The sequence below is a fragment of the Crocuta crocuta genome, unplaced genomic scaffold, assembly GCF_008692635.1.
Source record: "Crocuta crocuta isolate KB4526 unplaced genomic scaffold, BGI_CrCroc_1.0 scaffold41, whole genome shotgun sequence".
In the NCBI taxonomy this organism is placed as follows: domain Eukaryota; kingdom Metazoa; phylum Chordata; class Mammalia; order Carnivora; family Hyaenidae; genus Crocuta; species Crocuta crocuta.
The window spans coordinates 2,266,814-2,291,697 of NW_027529428.1; positions in this window are offsets into that span (position 1 = coordinate 2,266,814).

The window sequence follows — 24,884 nt, forward strand, 5'->3', positions numbered from 1 at the left end:
ATTAAATAAATAAATAAAATTATAATAATTAGTTAGGGATACACAAACATGATGTAAAATATGACCTCAAAAAGAGAATATATGGCAAAAGGGAATGTGGAGTTTTTAGAATGCACTTAAACTTAAGACACTATCAACTTAAAATAGACTGTTACATGTACAGGATATTATATGTGAACTTTGTGATAATTACAAAGTAAAAATCTATAGACTATACACAAAAACAATGAGAAAGTAATCTGAGCATAACGCTAGAGAAAATGACCAAACCAAAAGGGAAGAGAGCAAGACAAGAAGAAAGGAAGAGAGGAACTACAAAAACATCCAGAAAACAATCAACAAAGTGGCAATAAGTACATATTTATAAATAATTATTTTAAATGTAAATGGACCTGGGGTGCCCGGGTGGTTCAGTCGACTGAGCATCTGACTTCGGCTCAGGTCATGATCTCATGGGTCATGAGTCATGATCTCATGGTTCAAGCTCCATGTCAGGCTCTGTGCTGACAGCTTGGAGCCTGGATTGTGCTTCAGATTCTGTGTCTCCCTCTCTTCTGTTCCTCTCCACTTGTGCTCTGTCTGTCTGTCTGTCTCTCAAAAATAAATAAACAGTAAAAATTTTTTAATATAAATGGACTGAATTCTCTAATCAAAATATATAGAGCGGTTCAATGGATAAAAAAACAAGACCTCCTATGTGGCCTATAGGAGACTCATTTCAGATCTAAGGACAGAGACAGCCTGAAAGTGATGAGATGGAAAAAGATATTACATGTAAATGGAAGTGAAAAGAAAGTTACTGTAGATATACTTACATCAGACAAAATAGACTTTAAATAAAGACTAATAAGTACAAAGGGCATTACATAATATTAAAAGCATCAATTGAACAAGAGGATATAACATTTGTAAATATTTATGCACCCAACATAAAACTACCTAAATATATAAAGCAAATATTAATAGACCTAAAGGGATAAACAGAAAGCATATAGACAATAATTCTAGGGGGCTTTAATACCCCCACTTTTATCAGTGGATAGATAATCCAGACAGGAAATCAATAAGGAAACATTAGCCTTAAACAACACATTGCACTGGATAGACTTCATAGATATACTCAGAACATCCCATCCAAAAGCAGTAGAGCACACATTTCTCTCTAGTGCACATGAAACATTCTCCAGGATAGATCCCATGTTATTGTCACACACAAAAAAGCCTCAATAAATTTAAAAAGACTACAATCGTATCAAGCATCTTTTTGGAGTACAATGAGCATGAAAATAGAAATCAATCCGGAAAAATTATCCTTATGTGGAGATTAAACAACATGCTACCGAACTACAAATGTATCAATGAAGAAATCAAAGGAGAAATTATAAAGATACCTGGAGCCAAATGAAAATAGAAATTCAACAGTCTAATATATAGGAGCTGCTTCCAAAGCACTTAGGAGGAAAGTTTATAGTGAGACAGACCTATCCTAAGAAACAAGAAAAATCTCAAATAGATGACCTAACTCTATACCTAAAGGAACTAGACAAAGAAAAACAAGTGCAGACCATAGTTAGCAGAAGAAAGGAAATAATAAAGATCAGAGTGGAAATAAATAAAATAGAGACTAAAAAGACAATAGAAATCTTGCCATTTGCAACAACATAGATGGACCTAGAGAGTATTATGCGAAGTGAAATAAAACTCAGACAGAGAAAAACAAATACGGCACAATTTCACTTATAGGTGGAACCTAAAAACCAAAACAAACAAACAAAACAAAACTCATAGATACAGAGAACAGATTGGTGGCTTCAGAGGGGCAGGGGGACGGGGTGTTGAGTGAAATGGCTGAAGGGTCTCAACTGTATTGTGAATGATGGTAACTCGATTTATGGTGGCGATCACTTTGTAGTGTATACAAATATCGAATTTAAATGTTGCACACCTAACACTTATGTAATGTTCTATAGCAATTTTATTTCAATAAAAAAATACCTCAGGTTAGATTTGTGGGCCCATAATATGAAGTGTGACAAGGACAAATGTAAATTTCTGCTTTTAGTTGTCAATAACTATAGAGCTAGCTCCTGAATGGCACTCTCAAAACCAGAGGAAGGTTTTTGCCTCCAAGTTCAGTGTCAGCTTTTCATCCATAAATGCTACCAGCAAAGAAAGCCTGCGAGGTCCTTGACTAAAGTCTTGAAGCTTCCCTAAGGTGGAAGCCAATTTACATATATAATTCTATTCTTTTTCAGAATTACAAGTATTGTGAGTAGTACTGTTATGGCAGAACTATATTTTTATTTTAAAAATAGACAAGAATAGAAGTCAGACAATGGACAGCCATGCATTCGCCGCTTACAAAATCTCACATTTTGCCTTATTTGCTTTGGCTCTTCTTTTGTTAAAAAAATTAAATATTATGGATACAATTGTGCAATCTTCAAGCCCCTCTTCAAATCCATCCCCCTCGCCTGCTCCCCAGACTTTAGATTGTATTTCTTGTGCTCCAGCTAAATTTCAGTAGAAATCACATCCATATGGCCTCTTACTGATTTGTTCGAAACCTTCTAGGATACGCTGAAGTTGTTTGATCCCTCCTCACTCCTAGTGAAAGTATTCTGTCTGTTTATTCAATATAGTTGTGATTTGGAACATACAGCAGGTACCTGTTGTAAACACTAAAAATGCCAGAGAGATTAATACTTGAGTCCAACCTTGAAAAATCCCACGGTTGATTTTCATTAAAATTCAAAATTCCTCATTAACTATTAATAACATTCATTCCGTTTTTGCAGTTAGCAAGAAAACAATGAATTTCATTTGTGGAGCAACAGATGCTGGAAACTGTTCAAAGGTATTAGGTGTCCTACAGGACCTCGTCACTCTTAGTTTTGTCCTCGCAGAAAGCAAGCGAGTGATAACATCAGGCTTGCTTAATTGTATATAAAAAATACAACGGGGCAGAAATGACAGATCTAAAACATGAGGCTGCAAGTGACCTGAACAGGGTAGAAATTGGTCTTCAGTGTGGACGGGTGCTGTCTCAATCCTAATGACTTATCAATCACTTTTAAACGAAGGGGCTCTAAAAGATTTAGAGTCACGCATACACAAGAGAGCCAAACAACCAATAATCTACCTTGCCTTGACTAGAATCCCACTGATGCCCATTAAAATTTAAAGTTGAAAGTTCGAGAGACTCTTAAGGCAGATCAAGCTGTCTCCATGGTCTGAAACATCTTCCCACCCAAGTACATGACTGAGGGAGGGAATCTATCAGAGGATGTAATAAATGAGTGACCAGGGGGAGACTGAGTGAGATTCAAAGCACCAGACATTCAGAGATAAGGGGAAAGAACAAGAGCCCACCTCTTCCTGTAAGAAATATCAGGAATATCTGAGGAGAAAATGCCAAAGTTCTGAGTTACAGAGGACTGGCAGATAAATCAAGAGACGGCAGATGAATAATAAAGAGCTCTGTAATTTGTATTTATATGCTGCCTTCCTCTCAGAAGTTCATAGTACTTTATGGGTAACATCTAATTAAACTTTACAGCATGCCTGGAAGTGAGGAATCAAGTGTTATTGCCCCTATTTTACAGATAGGAAACTGCCTTACTCTGGACCTTGGTTCAGCCTGTGGGCGGCACATTAGAGAAGGGGCTTTAAATCTGTCTTCTTTTCCTTTGTCCATTCTCCTCTCTTACTGAGAAACTGGAAGAGTGTTGTACAATATTAAGAATAGTACAAGAAATCGGAATGAATCATTATTTCTATTTACCGAACGTTCCTCCCCGAATGGATGGCTTCCCTTTCCGCGTGCTAACCGCTCGAATTCTAAAAACCACCCTGCAAGATAGGAATAGACTTCCTTCTTCACAGAATGATTCATCTTCACCAGGACGTGGCAGAGCCAGGATGGAAACGAGCTCTACTCAACACTAAAACTCACGCTGTGTTAATATAATATGGGATGGGATTTTTGACCCTCTGGCTTCTAAGTTTGAAGGTACTGGGGTGGGCTGAATTGCATACTAAACATCCTTTTTGACATGATTAGGAAACTCCTCATTATCTGCCCCTTGCCTATCTCTCTGGTCAGATTTCTGAATTTGCCCCACCTCAGTGAAACTGAGTAACTTCTAGTCCTGCGTTGGACCACAGTACAGCCTCTATACCCTAAACTCTGACATTGCTCTTCTGTCTGGCATTCCACTCACCCCTTTGTCCGCAATTGGAGACTAAGCACAGGGCCCAATGCTTGGCAATAGTAGGAGTCTGATAAATTCTTCCTAAATGAATAAATGTGGAACCTTCAGTTAGTTATATTCTCCAGCCTCCAATCTGCCCCAGCCTTTCACGTCCCTTCCTGGAACTTATCAGGGACCCTCAGGCAGCCTACAGCCTTGATTATCTTCTTTCTCTGGGCTTGAGAAGTTTGGGGACAGTCTTAGTTTCCCAAGCTAAGAGACAGAGACACCAGGTATCTCCACCCTCATTGGAAATGTGAGCTTTCTGTGGGATCCCTGTGCCTGCGTTTCTCTGATGCCAGGTTAGATGCCTCACACCCCTTTCTCTGGCTCATCAACACCCTGGACACTAAGTGAGCCTGCCTAGTGCCACCCAGTTTGGCTGAATGGCTTCTGGTCAGTCTAGTCTCTTTCTCCTTTTTTATTTTTTAAAGCATGTTGGTTTTTTGTTTTAAATAAATAAATAAATACTTTATTTTTGAGAAAGAGAGAGAGAAAGAAAGAGAGGGAGAGACAACATGAGTGGGAGAAGGGCAGAGAGAGAGGGAGAGAAAGGATTGTAGGCAGGCAATGCAGGGCTTGAACTCACCAACCGTGAGATCATGACCTGAGCCGAAATCAAGAGTCTTAACCAACTAAGCCAACAGGAGCCCCTAGTTCTCTTTCTCCATAACTTGTTTTTTTTTTTCAAATATTTTTATTTATTTCTAGGAGACAGAGAGAGAGAGAGACGGTGTGAGCAGGGGAGGGTCAGAGAGAGAGGGAGACACAGAATCTGAAATAGGCTCCAGGCTCTGAGCTGGCAGTCAGCACAGAACCCGACGCGGGGCTCGAACCCACGAACCGTGAGATCATGACCTGAGCCGAAATCAAGAGTCTTAACCAACTAAGCCACCCAGGCGCCCCCTCCATAACTTGTTTTTAGATACTCCCTTCACTGGGAATCAAACTCACTCTACTATACTGCCCTTTACAGCCCCCCTCCTCATCAGAACCCCATGTCACCCAGAATGCTTGCAATTAATCTCTGATTGTTGCTTCCACCGCTTCCGTCACCCCCATTCCCAGACTCTCCCCTAATTTCACCCTATCTTCTGGCTGGCTTCCTACTAAAGACTCTCTCTATGAAATCTCCATGTTACTAAAGACCTCAGCTGCCAACAGCTACTCGTCTTCCCCGATACACCCCATTTCGGCAGGTTCTTCTCTGCTATCTGTATCCACTAGTGGGGGATTAATTGATCCTCAACTTGGCAGTCAAGGCTGACAGCTTTCTTTGGATAAACAGCCTGACCAGAATGTATAGCAGAAAATGTTACTATGGCTGGTCTTCTTTCCTTCTTTCCTCCTTCCTTCCTTCCTCCTTCCCCTCTTCCTTCCTTCCTTCCTTCCTTCCTTCCTTCCTTCCTTCCTTCCTTCCTTCCTTCCTTCCATGATGTCCAGGGTGAAGAGAATAGACTGAGCAATGGATCATGGTCCCCTTTTCTTGCCTGCTTTTGTTGTCATTTTGGAATAGCCAAAGCTAACTTTTTCATTTGGGGAAGGGGAAATCTGCAAGAATGCAGCAGTTACAGTCTCAATAAAGTATACTTAACAACATGTAGTTTTTACACAATGTATTAGCATTATTCATAAGGGGAGAAAGGCTACAAAAGCCGCGGGGAAAGGAAATGAATATCTTAAAACAAGCTTTTCCCAACATATAAAGTAAAATCGTGAATGTTAAATCATTTTATTGTCTATCTTTAAAAAAACTTTTTTAGAGATGGCATTGTCCCCTTTTAGTAACTGTAGTAATCCATTCCTTCAACAGTAATTGATTGAGTCTTACTATGTGTTTGGAATATCTTTAACACTATATAAATATCAAACTCTTTAAGAAGTGAGTGACTCTAACATTTCTAAAGCTTTCCTTTGCAGAGCAAAATTCTTATCTAAATGGTCAAACCGCTACAAGCTATACTGCTTTTGTATTTCTCTCTGACCTATCCATGTATCCTCTGTCATCCAAGTGGCCACATCCTTCATAATCATCTTTAACATTCCTTTCTTCTTCTTTATTACTTATCATGCCAATGCAGGACACATCTCCAAGGACTTCTTTGATGTCAGATATCATTCTCCTCTGAGGTGAGATGGAGAGGAGAAACAAGTGTGGGGGAGGGGATTCTCCTTAGTCCAGAATCAGGCAGTAATCGAGAGCTCTTTACAGAAGCACTGACCAGCTTTAAAACCGCCCCATGTGAATTAACAACATCCTGAAGTTAGGAGGCAACTTTTGTGTTGTTGCAAAGAACGGAGTGTTCAGAAAGGGCTGAGAATGAGACCTTCTCCGCAGAGCTCAGAGACAGACAGGATGGTTTCTTCTCCACATTTGATTTCTTAGAAACCAAATCCAAGGAGATAATACAGACTTTTAGAACTCATAAGTCCTTCCTTTCCTTCTGTCCCTGTTTCATAGCCCTCCTCACTGAGACCATAGTGTACAGGGGAGACCTGCCAAGAGACCAGATCTCATCTTTCCTGTGTGTGACTGTCGATGACGGGAATCCATGTGGCTGTCAGCTGACACTTTTTCATGGGGGAGTCCATGAATCCAGAGTTATCAGGCAGCACAACATGATGAGAAGAGACACTTCTGAGCCCAAACGATCTGGGACCAAATCCCTGTGACCCTGACCTGCCACCACTTGCATCACTTTTATGAGATTCAGTTTCCTCATATGCAAAATGGGGAGACCATAACCTGTACCTCACAGGTTGCTGTGGGGGCCGGCTGAGGCAGTACATGCTCTTGGTTCAAATCTTGCTGGCTGTGCACTTCCAAGCTTGCTTCTGTAAAATGGAGCTAATAATACCATCTACTTCAGAAGGTTATTGTGAGCATTAAATGCATTCTTATAAGTAAAGTGCTTTGAATAACACCAGGCAATTAATGGGCCTCCCAAAATATTATCCTACCTGTGAGTAGTAGCAGGAGATGTAAAGTCCCTAATATGGGGTCTACTAGTGGCGGATGTCAGCATATATTAGCATCATCATATTCCTCCGTTAGTTTGGGTAAGGGCTTTTATTTTAGGTGGGATTAAAAACAATTATATGGTGCCTGGCATTTGGAGACGTTATGTTGCTCTTCCATAGAGAGATCTGACTGATTTAGAAAGGGCAGTGACTTCCAGTTTGGTCTGTGGAACTTGCCCCTCACCGAACCAGCTCACCTGAGTCAGAATGTGGATCAAGCCTCAGATTACTCAAGTGTCTCATTTTGTTTTGAATCAATAGCTGCGGTTTTTGCTACTTGTGGGCTGTTGACAGCAGATTAAACTTTCACATAAACTATAGGGATGGGCACCTCCACAGCAGGGCCACAAGGTACTGAATGTCTAAAACTCTCTCCCCATGTTCTCTCAAAATGACCCAGCTTCTCAGCATTGGAGTCACAGCTTTGGGTTCACAAAAAAAAAAACAAAAAACAAAAACAAAAACAAAAAACAAAAAAACATGAGCTGGAATAGGCTGGAGAGTCAGAGCTCATAAACATATCAGCAATCTTTGGCAAAATGTCTTTCTTAGGGAGGATGGCTGCCACTTGGCTTCTAGGGACTGGAACACAAGACAGCTAAATTTTGATAAGAAAAAGAATCCTGTGGACTGGCCAGGGAGGGTAGACTTGGGTGGAATATGGAATTGGTAGAGAGGCCAGGGGAGCAGGAAGGGCCCATCGGGAATGAGGAACATCAAAGACAAGAGGGAAGCTGTCACCAAAGCCACCTTTTGTAGCCTCACAGTACCTCAGTTTGGCCCTCACTATATACCAGAAAATTGTATACAGAACTTATTCACTTTGGACGGGCTGGCATGAAATTCTGCTTGCTACTTTGGGCAAGTGAACATAGAAACCTTAATCAAGCTTGACAAATTCAGATCTGCCCTCTCCTGGGTTCACACCATGTGCTTCTCTGCTGACTCTTCAATGGTTTTTACAAATCTTAGGCCCAGCCATCTTGGAAAGAGGCCAGTAAAAGCAAAAGAGAGACAGAAAATGAAACTACTTGAGTTGACACAACTTGTTTGTTCAACATTGGTCCTCATCACCTTCATCACCTTCTATCCCTTCTTTCTCTGTGAGAGTTGAGTCTGAATGTCAGAAACTCTGCCTGTGCCAGACTAACACAAACACAGTGTAGGTGGCTGTCTAAAAATCAGTTTTAGGGTGCTACTAACTTTGACACTTTCAGGCATGAGGTCCTTTCACAAACCTTGTTTTTTATTTTCTCACAGTAGCCCAGGGCTTTCAGGAAGCAGACTGACTTCCTCAAGGTGATGTAGCGACTAGGTGGAGGTTCCAGATCTTCCTGAGCACAAAGGCTTTGACTTTCCCTTCGAAGGAGGTGTGGCCATTTCCTGGGTTTGGGGAGTGAATCTTGAGGAGGACCTGACGGTTTGGAGAATGTGAAAATGAAAACAGTGTGGGATCTGTTAATACACTGAAATGAGACGCTAAGTAATGAAGGCTTAGTTGCATTTAGAAATCCTAGTTTCCTGCCTTTCTTCAATTCTTCCGCTCAATAAAGGAAGTGGAACAAATAGTCGGTGAGGGACTAAAGAATAAGGATTTGTAGAGAAATCTGAAGTCAAGATGAGATCTGTGAGCAAAGAAAGCTGACAGTTTTTGAGGAGTTGAACATCTTTTAAGTATTAGAGAATGAGCAAGACAGAAGTTGAGGAGGTGGTAGTTAGAGAAGTAGAGAGAATTTTGAGAGAATTAACTGGATTCCAGGTACGGCTTCATCGGTGAGTAACTTAGTGGCTTAGAGATTCCGGTAATGGGTTGAGGAAGATGGTAGACTGTGGCGCTAGAACGTCAGAGGAATGGCCAGTACAGGTATACTGAAGTTGCTGAGAACTATAACAAGAGAGAAAAACAAGAAACTAATTTTCTATCATATATTTTACCAGCTCTAGGAGCTATATCATAAGTCATTTTCTTAAAAAAAAGAGCAGGAAGCATACAGCAATGTATTTAAATAGGGGATTCTACACTGCTGATTATTTGGGCTAATGCGATAACCACAAGCAAACTAATTTCTGTCATGTTCTATGTGCCTGAGGTGAACAAAAGTCGTCATTATTTAGACTGCTTTTATCTAAACCACTTTGGTGGCTGGACTTACCGTCTTAATTGTGTATTAGAAACTAAAGACCTAATACTTACTCATCTATTATAAACTAAACTGTTCACTCATATCATGTAACTTTTGGGATTCGGGGTTCACGAATGGGGTATTTTCTTTTTCTTTTTTCCCCTTACCAGGAAACAGTGGCCCTTGTTTCTTTCATCACAATTAACTACAAATTTAAAGCCCCTCATTAAAAAAAACATGCAGATTTGTATTTGTAGTTCGTTCATAATTATTTTTCAAATCTATGCATAAAGAGTAGAAGGAGTTACACAAAATATTATTAATAAGGTGGGTGAAGGTGGTGGGCTATTTTATTTTTCTTTAACAATTTTCAGAATCCCCATCTTTTTACATTTTGCATAATGGTAAAATGTTATTTTTGTGTGTGTGTGAAAAGAACAAGCCCACGGCATTTACACATGACACACAATTAATGTGTAACCAAATTAATACTTTTCTTTCCATCCAGATTCATTATGCTTGGCCAGGGATACTATCAAGAATTCAGATGTTGCTCAAAGAAGAGGAATGGGAACCTATTTAGAGTACACGCTGGATTGATAAGAGCTTATCAATTTGGGGCAAGATTGCACATGTGAAAACTAGCTGATAAATCTGTCACTTAGTGTACAGTATCTCATTTGGAAACAGAAATGTTTGAAGGGCGCATGGTTGGCTCAGTCTGTTAAGCATCAGACTTTGGCTCGGGTTATGATCTCACAGTTTGTGAGTTCGAGCCCTGCATCAGGCTCTGTGCTGACAACTCAGAGCCTGGAGCTTGCTTCAAATTCTGGGTCTCCCTCTCTCTGTGGCCCTCTCCCATTTGCGTTCTGTCTCGCTCTCTCTCAAGAATAAGAAAACACTAACAAGGAAAAAAAATTAATGTCTGAGAATGACACACCCGCACAAGCAGATGAACTACCTGAGATATGCCCTGCATGCAGAGAAGGTGGTACCTCATCTTCCTCAATTAGGAACTGGCTCAAAATCTGGTAACTTAGATAATTGGCACTGTATCTAATATCTAAACTATGTTTATTGGTTTATGGGTTAAATTGTGTCCTCCTTGAATATAATATGTTGATGTCCTAACCTCTGGTACCTGTGAATGTGACCTTATAACCTTTGCAGGTGTAATCAAGTTAAGATGAAGTCATTAGGATGAGCACTAAAACAATATGGTCTGGTGTCCTCATTAGAAGAGGAGGAGAAACAGGTAAAGTGTCCAACTTCAGCTCAGGTCATGATCTTGAGGTTGGTGAGTTCGAGCCCCGCATTGGGCTCTGTGCTGACAGCTCAGAGCCTGCAGCCTGCTTCAGAATCTGTGTCTCATTCTCTCTGCCCGTCCCCCACTTGTGCTGTCTTTCTCTGTCTCTCAAAAACAAATAAAATTTAAAAAAAGAAGAAGAGGAGGAGAAACAAAGAGACACGGCCCCGGGGGGGGGGGGAATGCCATGTAATAACAGAGAGGCAAGTGTAGCAGCTACAAGCCAGGGAACTCCAAGAATTGGTGGCAAATCACCAGATGTCAGAAAAAGCCAGGAAGGGTCCTCCTCTACAGGTTTTAGAGGGAACATTGCTCTGCCAACATCTTGATGTCGGACTTCTCGCCTCCAAAACTGTGAGACAATACATTTCTGTTGTCTTAAGCCACCTACTCCATGGTACTTGGTCATGGCAGCCCTAGGAAATTAATACACCATGAAATTACAAGTGCTTATTTAGAATTCCAGACATTACTTAATAAAAACTATCTTCTATCTGCGCTTGGAAGTTCGATGCGTGCAAAGGTGTAGAAAGGGAAAGCGTTTAAGTTTGCTGGGAGCCTCTTATATAGTTTGCTATATTGCTAGTGTTGCAAGTTTCTATGTAGATTTAAGGATTCAGAGTAAGACAGGGTAACCCAGACTCTGGGCACAGAGAGCAGTCAACCGAGAAGAACTGAACAGAAGAAATTTACTAAATCAACATCAAAATGATAGGTAAATCACATTGCCAAGCTATATGGATGGAAAAGATTGAGTTCTTGGCAAAAGGAAACTAAAATCCATTTTTTTCATGAAGGTCACTAGGCTAAAGTTAAAAATTGTTGGCACTTGCTGTTTTAACAACTATGTCTTTTGTTTGTTTTCAGGAATAACCACATGGAATGGAAGCGGATACTAAATTCCTGATGTAGTTAACTGTGAATAGAAGAAGCAAGAAGATTTAGAATATAAGGCTATGGTTTGCCCACCAACATATACGTGATAGCAGCGTATCAACACTTTGATTATGATACTGAGGAGGAAGGAAAACGGTCTCTTGACTGGGGCCTTATAAATCGAAGCCTCAACATGGAAGATTAGAGTAAGCATGAATTCCAAGAGGTCAACCCAGTAGTTTAAGGAAGAGGCATACAGCCCCTAGCTAGCTTGAGCAGGAATAGGGCCTCCCATTTCTCAGGGTCCTGTGTAGGGGCATGTCTGTGCCAGGCCTCTGTGGAAGCTTTGTGATTGAGCTCTTGGGATGGGTCCCTTCCCAACTCCCCTCCACTCCTCTGTTCTCCTTTCTTATGGGTCAAGCTTGAGAGCACCTTCACCAGCAGGGGATCAAAAAGACTGTTTAGATGCCAAAAACACTTAGGTTAAAGGTCAGGTAGGTTGATAGTAATGGATGGAAAAATCAGCTACCCAGTTCTCAGAGACCATGAGACATGTGGGAAGTTTCAACATCCCCTTCTGACTGGAAGGTAGCCCTACTCCTAAATAGTCATTGCCAGGAAAGCCAGAAAGCTCTTAGGGACATCTTTGGGGAGATTTTGGTACATTTTATTTCTGTTACAAGGCATGCTTTTCTGTCAGGTTTGTCTCTGTGGAAGGATTAGAATTTCTGTTCTCCACATGGGTGGAGATGACATGTGACAATTTTGAGCAGAGGCTCTAAGAGCCATCATTGGTTCTGCCATCTCTGCCTTGAGACTGGCACGCCCCAGGTAGGGGCTTCTCCGTCCGATTTTGTTCCCAGGTAAAGAAGGCATGGAATAGAGCTACAGCCAACATGTAACATGAGTGAAAAATTCACCTTTGTTGTGATAATCTGTTGAATGTCGTTCGGTTTGTTTGTTACTTCATGCAGCACAGCCTAGAAAAAGTTCACTACAACCTAAACTCCAAAATGGCACATCCCAGTTACAAGAGTTATGTACTGTGTCCAAAAGCACAAGGCAATATCATGAATCAAGGTAGAATCAAAGGACTAGAAGTCTACAAAATGGTATTTAGGCCTGAAATTGGTGATTCAAGGGATGAACACACCGGGTCAACAATCTGAAGGCTGATCTCAAACTAGGAAAGAGGTCATTGTGGGAAAAATGACAGGTAGGACATAGTTGATAATACAATTGATAAGCGATCAATACTAGATGTATCTGTAGTGTGTGTGTATATGAGTTGGGGGGGCAGAGGGGAAGAGAGATAACATGTGTAAATGAGTCCCAGGAGAATTTATGATTGGTTGGCTTAGCAGTGGCTTGTCTTCCAAAAAAGACTAGAGTTCAAGCATCTCATCATCAAATTGGGTGATGAATGGGGCAGCAATTTCACTTAAAGAATGAAGGAATCCAGTTTGGGGAAGGCTATTCATGGACAGAGGGCCAAGGAATAAATGTAATAGGAAGGAAACACAAGAAGGAAACTGATTCACAAGGGAAACGGGGGTCAAACCAAGTATTTGGCCAGTGAGAAAGAAGGCAAGACTCAGTCAAAAGGACCAGACTAGAACTCCATCTGAGACACTGGAATATCCAGGTTAGAGCAGAACTGGGAGTACATTGGATCAAGAGTAAACCAGTGAGGTGTAGACTTTATTTCCTTCCAGGAAACCGCATGGAGTCTGGACATGGCACAGAATATTCCCCACTCACCTACTTTCTTTCTTCCCATCTCCTTTCTAGAAGTAGAGGCGCTGCCTTTGCCGCTCCCAGCTCAAGAGGTCTATTGCAATTAATAGGATGGCCTGATTTGACCTCTAGCAAATGAATTTTGAAAGGTGACAACTTCCTCTGTCCTGGGTCTTCTAAGCAGACAGCAGTGTGTGGCTTCTAAACGCAAGGGTAATGGTGCCACAGATATATCCAAATCACACCAGCAACGTTAAGATCTCCCACAGATGCCGTCCCCTCCCATCAACAGTTAGCGCCAGGAATTATTACACGGGCCTGAACCTTGATTCACACAACCGGGAGCCATTGGAGCATCCATAACTAAATAAATAACAGATTTTTATGAGGTGTTTAGACAAAATTTCTCTCCTTGATTTTTTACTGCTTGCTCTTCCCGCCTGCCCTCACCCTAGCCTACCTACCTTTCCCTTTAAACGGAAACATAAGTCTGCCATTTAATAAAATCCCAATAACGATCCTTCTTGAAAGGACAAGGGCTAATAATCACTCCCCCATTTAACATTCCAGTCACATGATGGCGAAGGAGAATAAATCAGTTAAGCAGCAAGATACAGGCACAACTAATTTTCATGTAAAAGGGGGGTGATTGCTTCTTTTTTATAAAACCATTGTGATTTTTTTAAGCTGGTAAAGCTCAAACATCCTTGTCTATCAGTTTATGAATTATTAATAAAAAAAAAAGGGCGAGGAAAAAAAGAGGCTTTCTTGTCCTAAATATCATCGGCTAAGCCACCTCGGCTGAAGAGGCTCACACTGATTCCTGATTTACATAGCCCCAGTTGGAAGTTAATGAAGACTGCTGAGCCACCTTTCAACATGCAGATAAACCTTCATGTATTTAAAAGCAGGGAATCTGTGCTTGTTCCTGGCAAATTATTCATCTAAGATCTGAAGTTTCTGACACCGCCTGCGTCAGATAAACTGTCACCCAAATTGCAAACTAATTAGTGATTCAAACATTTTCGAGCTGATTGATGACAGAATAATTTACGCTTGTTTCTCAGTTTCCAGCTGGCACGGGCTGCTGACTGGGGCCCTAATTAACGCGAGTACATCAGTCATGTTCTGCCAAGACAGCACGTACAATTAAAAGGCAGTTTAAATGGAATATCACATTAAAAAGGCTGGGAGATGCAAATGTGAAGAAACAGCGCTTTAGGAAGAAATGACAACAAAAACCCACAAACCAAAACAGAATGGAGAAAAAAAAAGATTTTTTTTTTTTTTAATGGAGAAGTAAATTGTACTCTGCGTTGAGTATTTAACAACAACGACAAAAAATAACCCAGAGGAGCCAGACCGGGCATACTAAATATTTTTGTATTTAAGGAGTTTTATGGAGATGAGTGTTTATTGCTCTTTTTAATGCAAACAGTTTGGATAATGGCCCTTTAAATTTGTTCTTGGTGAAAGGGGGCCTCCTCCTCCCCCTCCTCAGCACTGCTTGGATGGGTGGGATTCCTTGTGGGCCTGGGGGATTTTCCCCCAGATTCACAGACCCATCCAGTTCTGTCTCCTTGCCTCTCTCTGATGACTCTGCTCTCCTGATCTTTGGTACTTTGGCTTGGCCGCACCTTCGACACCTAGGACTTTATTCTTTTTTGTTTCCCCAAGACTTTATTTATTTATATTTAAAGCTTATTTATTTATTTTGAGAGAGACAGAGACAGTGCGAGTGGGGGAGGGGCAGAGAGAGGGAGAGAGAGGATCCCAAGCAGGCTCTGACATGGGGCTCCAAATGCAGGAAACTGTGAGATCCTGACCTGAGCCGAAGCCGAGTGGGCCGCTTAACCGACCAGGCCAGCCAGGTGCCCCCAAGACTGTTTTTTAGAACAGTTTTTGTTTCGCAGCAAAATTGAGCAGAAAGCACAGATACATCCCATATATGCCTGTTCCTATATATGCACAGCCTGTCCCACTATCAGCAGTCAGCACCAGAATGGTTCATTGGGTAAGATTTACGAACCTGCATCGATACATCATTATCACCCAAAGTCCACAGTTTACATTAGAGTTCACTCTTGCTGTTATCTATGGGTTCTGACAAATGTATAATGACATGTACCTACCACCGTAGTATCATACAGAATTGTTTCACTGCCTTAAAAATCCTCTGTGCTCCACCTATTCATCCCTCCCTTCCTCCTAACCCCTGGCAATCTCGGATTTTTACTGTCTACGGAGTATTGCCTCTTTTCAGAATGACATATAGCTGGAATCATACAGCAGGTAGCCTTTTCAGATTGGCTTCTTTTACTAGGTAATATACATATATGCTTCCTCCGTATCTTTACATGTCTTAGTAGTCCATTTGTTTAAGTCTTGAATAATACTCCATTGCCTGGATGTACCACATTCATCCACCCACCTATAGAAGGACATCTGGGTTTCTTCAAAATTTGGCAATTCTGAATAAAGATGCTTTAAACATTTACGTGCAGGTTTTTGTGCGGACATGTTTACCACTCACTGGGGTAAATGCCAAGGAACACAGCTGCTGGATCCTTTGTTCAGTTTTACCATGTATACCTGTTACCCTCTCTCTGAGACTGCAAGCTGCTGGAGGGCAAGGAGCACGTGTTATATCTCTTTTCATTTTCAGGAGGGCATAGTATACTGTTTTGCACAGAACAATAAGACCATATTACAATTTTTTAAATCCGCTTTCCTATAGCTTCTCTCTCTCCTTATTTGTTATACTTCTTGATTACTTTAACAGTCCAAGGTCACTCACTACTCAGTGTCTTCATTCTCATACAATTATACCCATAATACCAACACTCATAAATTTTGTGGGCCACGTGGTACCTATTCAGCTCTGCTGGTGTGGTGCATATAAGGAGCCACAGACAGTTTGGACACAATGAAGATGGCTGTGTTCCAGTAAAACTTTATCAACAGACAAGCTATGGGCTGGGTCTGCATTAGAGGCATTGCTTTAAAGTCACATATTACTTTTAACTAGTAAAACTTAATGGCTTAACTTGTTTTCTTTTTACAAACTTTTAGTCTCATTCATCTTCATTTTCAAAATTTAGTATCAAATGTCATGTAGTTGTTGCCAGTATTCAAAGTCACCCTGAACAATGAAGAGTCACCTCTACTGAGAACATGAACCTTTGAAATAAAGTGAGATAAGGTGCAAAGGGACTAAGGAAATCAAACAGCTAGGAACATCCGAGCCACAGCACATCATCTTTCAGGGGAATCACCTTCGAATCTTTAGGGCTGACCAAGTGCTGTGAAAACAGCTCTAAATCTCAGTGACATAGCAAAGTGAGATTTTGATCTTTCCTAGAAGTGCAATCAAGGTCTGTAAGGGGTGAGAGGGAAGTGCTCCGCCCCAGGCTCCCATCATTAGGGATCAAGATTCTTTCCCTTCGGTAACTCAGTCACCTTCTAGATGGTTTTGAGGCTCTCCAGCAGTCGTTGGTGTGTGGCCAACAGGTGAGGAAAGAGAGGAAGTATGGATGATTGCGCTGAAGGGTTTATTGGCAGGCCAGGAGGGGCATGGTGCCCTCTGCCCAGAGCTCAGTCACATGACCACACCTAACTGCAATGCATGCTGGGAAATGTAGTCTAGGCCTAAGGTCAGGACACAGAGGAAACCGTCAGGGTGAACATGTTGCCAGTTTCTAATGTAGAGCCTTTGAGGGCTAAGAGCTGCAGCGTGTTTTTGGTTTTTAAAAAAGTGAACATACTATACCATTATACTATATATTATACTGTTCTACTATATACGTTCATATGACGTATAGCATATAACATATGAATATATAACATATTCTATAATCATATTTTTTTATTTTAGAGAGACAGAAAGAGAGAGAGGAATGTCAGCAGGGGAGAGGGGCAGAGGGAGAGAGAGAGAGAATCCCAAGCAGGCTCTACACTTAATGTGGAGCCTGATATGGGGCTCCATCCCACGACCCTGAGATCATGACCTGAGCTGAAACGGAGAGTGGGATGCTTAGCCAACTGAGCCACCCAGGCTCCCCTCTATAACTGCATTTGGTAACTACCAAGTGGTCGAGAGTCTGAGTACTAAGGTCCAGTTAATATGTAAGCCTGTATTTTGTGAAGAAGAGAAATGCTTCATTAGTTTGACCAAGTGCACGCCTAATGTGTAACAGGAGTATTACTGCTAGATTTTTACCTCATGCCCTCCTGAAAGGGAATCAACACTTCTAGACATTCACCATGACCAATTTAATTTTAGGACAAAATGAACATAAGGCTACAGTAAAAATGACCACAGTTACTTTATAAAGCTTGCTGGAGCTATGTCAAGGATAAGGTACCATATGTGGTAGTTTAAGAAAATCGCAGATTTCTGCACAATATGTAGCTTTCAAACTGGATACCTTCTTTTTTGGAACTAGGCAAATTGTGTGCCTAGAGTAATATGAGTATTTCTGTCAAAGGTCCCCAGAAGATTATAAAGTGGAGAAATTAGAGGATTTGGGACCAAAGTTTTAGTTTGTGGCTTCTATAAAAAGTATCTGTGAGAATGTGGGTAAGGTTTTTATTTTCTCTGTGCTTCAGGTTTTTGTTTTGCCAAATGGAGATAATAGCGACCTTGCAGGACTATTTTGAGAGTTAAAGTAGAAAACGTATGTGGAAGTAGGTATTCTACAAATTACAGACCCCTTCCCCCTCCTCTGTTAGCACAGTCACTGACCAGGTGTTTGAATTTGGAAAATCCTCTTTACTTTTCTGGGCTCAGTTTTCTCATCTGTAGAATGAAGGTGTTGGATTAAATAATGTCTAAATTCCTTTGAGCTCTAAAATTCATGGGCAATGTATGAGAGTTTCCTATACCTGATCTTGGCTCAATTGGTATATTTTGGGACTTAATAAAAATAGAATTTTGAAAATAAAAGTTATATTTGAAAAATAGTTTTTATGAACTCATGTGTGTCTGTATATTAGGCAGAGTAAAGAAAGACGAAAGAGGCCCAGTACACACTAACCCAGATTTTCGGTTACTTATAAACCAGGATGTAAGATAGGGTACGAGTCATCATCTCCATGTCCTTCTATACCTTCCCCTCCTTTGAATATTCACTGAGCTATAACATCCCTATGGCACTGTTCTCGATTTATCTGTTTTTAAGATAAGTGTATGCATCCTACCCCTCTCCTAGATTGCCGTTTCCTTGAGAGCAGAGTCTGTGTTCTACCTTCCTCGCATTAACGACTCTTCCATAGCCACTGGTATACGAGGGTTTGACAATTTTTTTTTTTTTTGTAAAGGGCCAGGTCATAAATATTTTTGGGTTTGTAAGCCATACAATCTCTGCACAAACACATACTCTATCAAGGCCACATATAGAGCATAAATGAATGAGGGTAGCTATGTTAAGAAACAAAAAACAAAAAACAAAAAACAAATCAAAACACACACACACACACACAAAACCACAGAAAAAATACCTTTATTTGTGGATGTTGAACCTTGCATTTCATACCATTCTCATGAAATAGTCTTTTTATTTTCATTTATTTTTATCATTCAAAAGTGCAAAAAAACATTTTAAGCTCATGGGCTGTATAAAAACAGGCAGGAGGCTGGACTCCTGGGAGATGGTTTACTGACCCCTGTTGAAATCTGTAAATTCTTATTAGTGTTTTCCACTGAGTTCAGTTAAGTAGGGATTTATTTATAAATTTTTATTTTCAATACTGGCATGTATGGTGACATTCTCTCTCATCCTGTTAGAGTTAGGATTTCTGACGAAAAACTCAGGTATCTGCAAATTACCATGTTAAGTAAAAACAGAAAGGATATTCCTAGAATAATTTTTTGCAAACAATAAAAACAATTAGATGTGACTGTAATAAGTTTTTCTCACACATATAACAAAAGTGGGTGTTAGGGTTACCTTTCATTTAGCTGATGAAATGAAAAATATTAAGTATTAATGTTATGATAAAAGGGCAAGAGAGTAATCATTTTTGTCTGGAGTAGAATCCTCGCTCCATTTCTTGCCACCTATTCTTGGGAAAACTACTTAATTTTTCTGAATTTCTCCTCTTCTTCCACATGGAGATAATAATACCCTTCTTGCATGACTGGTTTGAGGGTTGGAGCTGAAGTATGTGAGCATCTAGGAGAGTTCCTGAAGCAGGATCCACCTTTAGAAAATGTCACTTAACATCATTATTCCTCTTCTGCTTCTTCTGAAGATGGACAACTTGGGATCCCCGTAGTCTGCAACATCTTTTTGTAAAATAAGAACAAGTTCCGAGAATTCCTTGTGGACCTGTGGATCTGACATGCAAACCTGGGGAAGCTTCATGACTTTGTTTTTATAACTTGCAGGCAGATGCCACTCTAACTGAGTGGGGCTTGGCACTTAGGGGAGCTGAGAAGAAACAGTGCGGCCATCCTGGGAAACGGTTACTTTGGAGAAAGAAAGCAGACAACATTCTCTGTCTTTGTTCTTATCTCCTGTCAGTTATTAGATCTCTTGAAACTAAGAACCCAAAAACTTTATGCTTTTGTATTTCCGGGGGAGAAAAAAGGGAAATAAAAAGAATGCATGGTTGATACAGGAAAATGTACTAAATAAGGAAGTCTGTAGTTAATAGTAAGGGCTGTGAAAATTTTGAAGTCAAAGTATACTCCATTGATTGGGGATATAAATCAATTCTTTAAACTTAAATCACTTATTAAAGGCAAACTGGCATTAGCTCGTTGACACCACTGTATTCGGCTCCATTGAACTATCTGCTTAGCTACAAACCCAGCCTCTGGGGTTTACAGGATGGGGGTAATTCTGAGAATGAACAGCTGTTTTAACAGCAGGTTGTGGGAAACGCGACCACAGGAGGAGGGTCAGCCTACATGACTCATCTAGGTCAAAACACAGATCAGAAAAAAAATGCAGGTTGACTTAAAAAATGAGTCTATTATTCATTAGAATATACAGTTTTGACTATAGTTTTAAAACATCGGGTCAAAAAATTTGATTATTAACTATCTAGTTATAGCAACCTTCTTTCTGAACCCACTCAAAGAATCTGGTGAATGTAATGAAATGTTTGCTGTCTACACTTACTATGCCCTCTTTTGGACAGCAGGGACGTGGACTGCTTTTTCTTTAATCGCATAGTACATAGGTTTGGGTAGAGGTTTGTAATTTATAAAGCACAATTAATTTCAACTCAATACACATTTAAGTAGCATCTCTTGAGGGTTGAATTTGTCTCCCCAAAAGATGCCGAGGCTCTAATGGTTACTATCTGTGAATGTGACCTTACTTGGAAATAGGGTCTTTGTAACTGATCAAGTTCAGATGAGGTCATTAGAGTGGGTCCTACTCCAACATGACTGGGTTGGTTATTTTTTTTTAATNAATTTCAACTCAATACACATTTAAGTAGCATCTCTTGAGGGTTGAATTTGTCTCCCCAAAAGATGCCGAGGCTCTAATGGTTACTATCTGTGAATGTGACCTTACTTGGAAATAGGGTCTTTGTAACTGATCAAGTTCAGATGAGGTCATTAGAGTGGGTCCTACTCCAACATGACTGGGTTGGTTATTTTTTTTTAATTTTTTTTATTTCTAGGAGAGAGAGAGACAGCGTGAGCAGGGGAGGGTCAGAGAGAGAGGGAGTCACAGTCTGAAATAGGCTCCAGGCTCTGGGCTGGCAGTCAGCTCAGAGCCCGATGCAGGGCTCGAACCCACAAACCACGAGATCATGACCTAAGCGAAAGTCGGATGCTTAACCGACTAAGTCACCCAGGCGCCCCTGGGTGGGTTATTTTTTAGGGGGAAATTTGGACATGGAGGCATACGTGCACACTGGGAAAATGCTATGTGGACATGATGCAGAGATTGGGGTGAAGTATCTACAAGCCAAGGAATACCAAAGATGGTTAGCAAACCTTCAAAGGAAAGAAGATTCTCCTCCATGCCCATAGAAGAAACTAACCCACCAACACCTTGATCTAGGACTTCTACCCTCTGAGATGTGAGACGATAAATTGCTGTTGTGGCACTTTGTCATGGCAGCCCTCACAAGCTAGTAAAGCACCTACGTGATGATACTTAACAATATCCCTGTGAGGTAAGTGTCATCATTATGCCAATGAAGAGAAAGATCCCAAACTCCATGATTTCTGCCTTATGTCCATAGAAATGTCAGGGGCTTGTGTCTCCGTGAACCTCATGCTTTCAACTGAGAGACTGACACAGTCCAAGTGGCATCTCTAGGTAATGACGGGTGAGGCACTGTGTCAAGATATTTTTAGCTCTAAGTAATAGAAAAACCCCCATTCACAAAGTCTTGAACTGTCAAGAGAGACTTGCTATCCCACATAGAAAGAGTTCCTGAGATAGGACAACCCCAGAGTCGTAAATGAAGTCAATACATTGGCTAATGGCATCATTTAGGGCCAAGTTTCCTTCACATTTCAGCTCTTTAATTTTCAACATTTGGGTTTTATCCTCAGTCTAGTTCAGTGCGGTCCAACAGGAAATATAAAGCAAGCCACATGTGAGATTAAAATTTTTCTAGTAGCCACATTAAAAAATGTAGAGCAACGGGTAAAATTAGTTTTAATAATACACTGTGTTTAACTCAATATATAAAAAGTGGTTATCATTCCAACACAAATATCAATACATTCAGTAATGAGGTGTTTGATACAGCACTTCTCATTTTGGGCTAGCAACATTTCAAGTGCTCAATAGCAGCATATGGCTATGATCAACAGTGTGAATCTAGTCCACTTCACTGTTCTAAGATTGCTGTGGGAATTCAGGCATCAGATCCAGGCCTAAAAATGTCCAGAGGTCGTCTCTTCTCTCTTCTGCAATGTAAGGAAAAATTCCCAATAATGCCCTTAGATACTTCCTTCATGTCTCACTGGCCCGAATCACTTCTTGTGCCCCTGTCTACTCCGATTAAAAGCAAAGAGAACGAAATACTAAAATTGGCTCAGACTCACTCTGTGTTTCCAGAGTCACACATCTATGTAGGGGAGGATGGATATCTGGTTGTTGCTGGCAGAGAGGAGGAAGATGAGGCATGGGTATCGGGAATGCAACAAAAATGTCCTTTAAAACATTGAGAGCAAGGTCAGATGGTGATTGGGGGAGTTTGTAACCAAGTGAATCCTGGTAGAAGGACAAAAGGCAAAGAATAGTGCTTTTTAGTTTGCAGTGGGCATGGGGGTTTTAAAGACTGTACCTGGTCCGTCTACAGAACAGTATTAAAGATGAGGATCTAACTGGTAGGATAGCATAGCTTCCTAGAAATTTAAAATTAGGTAATTATAGGGATGCCTGGATGGCTCAATTGGTTAAGTGTCTGACTTCGGCTCAGATCATGATCTCACGGCTCGTGGGTTCGAGCCCCACGTTGGGCTCTGTGCTGACAGCTCAGAGCCAGGAGTCTGCTTCAGGTTCTGTGTCTCCTTCTGTCTCTGACCCTGCCCCGCTCCTGCTCTGTCTCTGTCTCTCAAAAATAAATAAATGTTAGGAAAAAAATTAGGTATTCATAACCTAATTTTGATCAGGCCACATCCATTTGATAGAGATGGAAGCAATAGTTCACTTTGGCTACTGATAAAGAAATTTTTCACAGCTGTAATCATAAGGTAAGCATAGTTCATGATATGTGGGTGAATTTTTATTCTGCTAGAAATGGTACTAAATATTACCAAAAACATTTTCATAACCAAGAAGAGACTAAAAGAATCCACTTTAATTAAAGTGTGCTTTTCTCCATCATAGCGTATCGGGTCCATTCCTTGTACGACCTGACTCATCTTTTCAGAAAGCAGTCTTGTTGCATCAACATGGTATAAGACTTTTGTTTTTTCCCAGAAGTAGCTTATATTTCAAATCCTCAACACATTTTTAAAGATGCTAACATTTCTGGGCCCAGAAATTGAGTTAGGTTGTAGGGAAAAGGTGCAGAAAGATGCGCCTCACAAGCAGAAAAAGGCTATAGGCATGGAGGCTGGGCTAGGCGATTGGTTCATATCATGGCATCCATAGTCACAAAAGGAGACGATAACCAACACAATTTTCCATGAGTTCATAGACTAGGATGACTGGGGACCAGGCACTCTGTTCTGTCACGGTCAAAGGGGTTAAAGTTGGAGAAGAAATGGACAGAAACGGGCCAGTTTCTGCAATTTTGTTTTGAAGATTTTCTTTCTGGGTCTACACTGAAACAGTGATAGGGCGCCTACTCAGAAGGGGAAAAAAAAATCACTTGTGATTCTCAAGAGGCTTGTTCGTCTAAGTCTACAAGGCTGATGAGGTGTTTGCCTCCGAAACACTCTGTGGTAGCCAAGGGGTGTGAAATGTGACTCATAACAGCACTTGAACTCTGGCTCACCGGTGCACACTGCCAACACGTTCGTGGAAAGAGGAGAGTGTGAAGCTGTTGCTGCCAAGCCCTCCACTTCCAGAGCCCCATTCTGCTGCCCTACAGATGATTTTGGCATTATGGCCTGCTCATCCGGGCAACTCCACTTCTACTGAGCATGCCTTAGGGATGTGGTCTTTCTGGGAAACATCATGGAAACTGACAGATTCAAGTTAGGTAGTGAAGGATGTAAGAAACACTCGTGAACCAGCCTAACCTGCAAACAGAAGGAATCTTTCCTTCTAAAGCCATGTGTATTAGGGATCTTACACCCCACTTTTAGGCAATTACTTGCACCCCACTTTGGTGTCCTCACCTTCTTTTCAGCCTTTCCCTCTGCTGATTGTTTGCTGCCAGAGGCAATTTTAATAATGCTCGTTAAGCCACTTAAGTCAAAGCCTTTCCCAGTGACAGCTGATTATCTCCTCTGTATACATCTAGAGTGCTCTGTCAGCTTAGCTGTCCCTCCCCAGCCTCCCACCTCCGTGACATTCTGCATTCTGTGTTAAGACTCCTAGACCTGCTACTCACCGGAGCTTTTGTTCTGAAAAATAAATTCACAAGGAGTGATGGTATTTTTATGCCCACCATAGCATGTTATAAATGTTTTGAAACATGGTTTCTTTCTTTTTTTTTTTAAGTTTATTTATTTATTTTGAGAAACAGAGAGAGAGAGAGACAGAGAGAGAGAGGCAGAGAGAGAGAGAGAGGGCGGGTGCACATATGCTTACATGTGAGCAGGATAAGAACAGAGAGTGAAGGAGAGAGAGAATCCCAAGCAGGCTCTGCACTGTTAGCACAGAGCCCCACACAGGGCTCCATCTCATGAATCAGGAGATCATGACCTGAGCCCAAATCAAGAGTCAGACGCTTAACCGACTGAGCCACTCAGGCGCCCCTAAGACATGTTTTCTAAGTGTTTCAAGAAGAACAAACATGCACGCCATCTTGAAAGTTTTATCTTTAATCTATTGTATTTTCTTATATATCTAGTAGAGCTATACTTTTCTTTTTGACTTAAACCATGTTTTCTAACTTTCAATGGGCACTGGGGGAAAAGGTGTATATGACATAAGCAGGTTGCACAAATAATTCCTACAGGAGGTAGAGCAACTC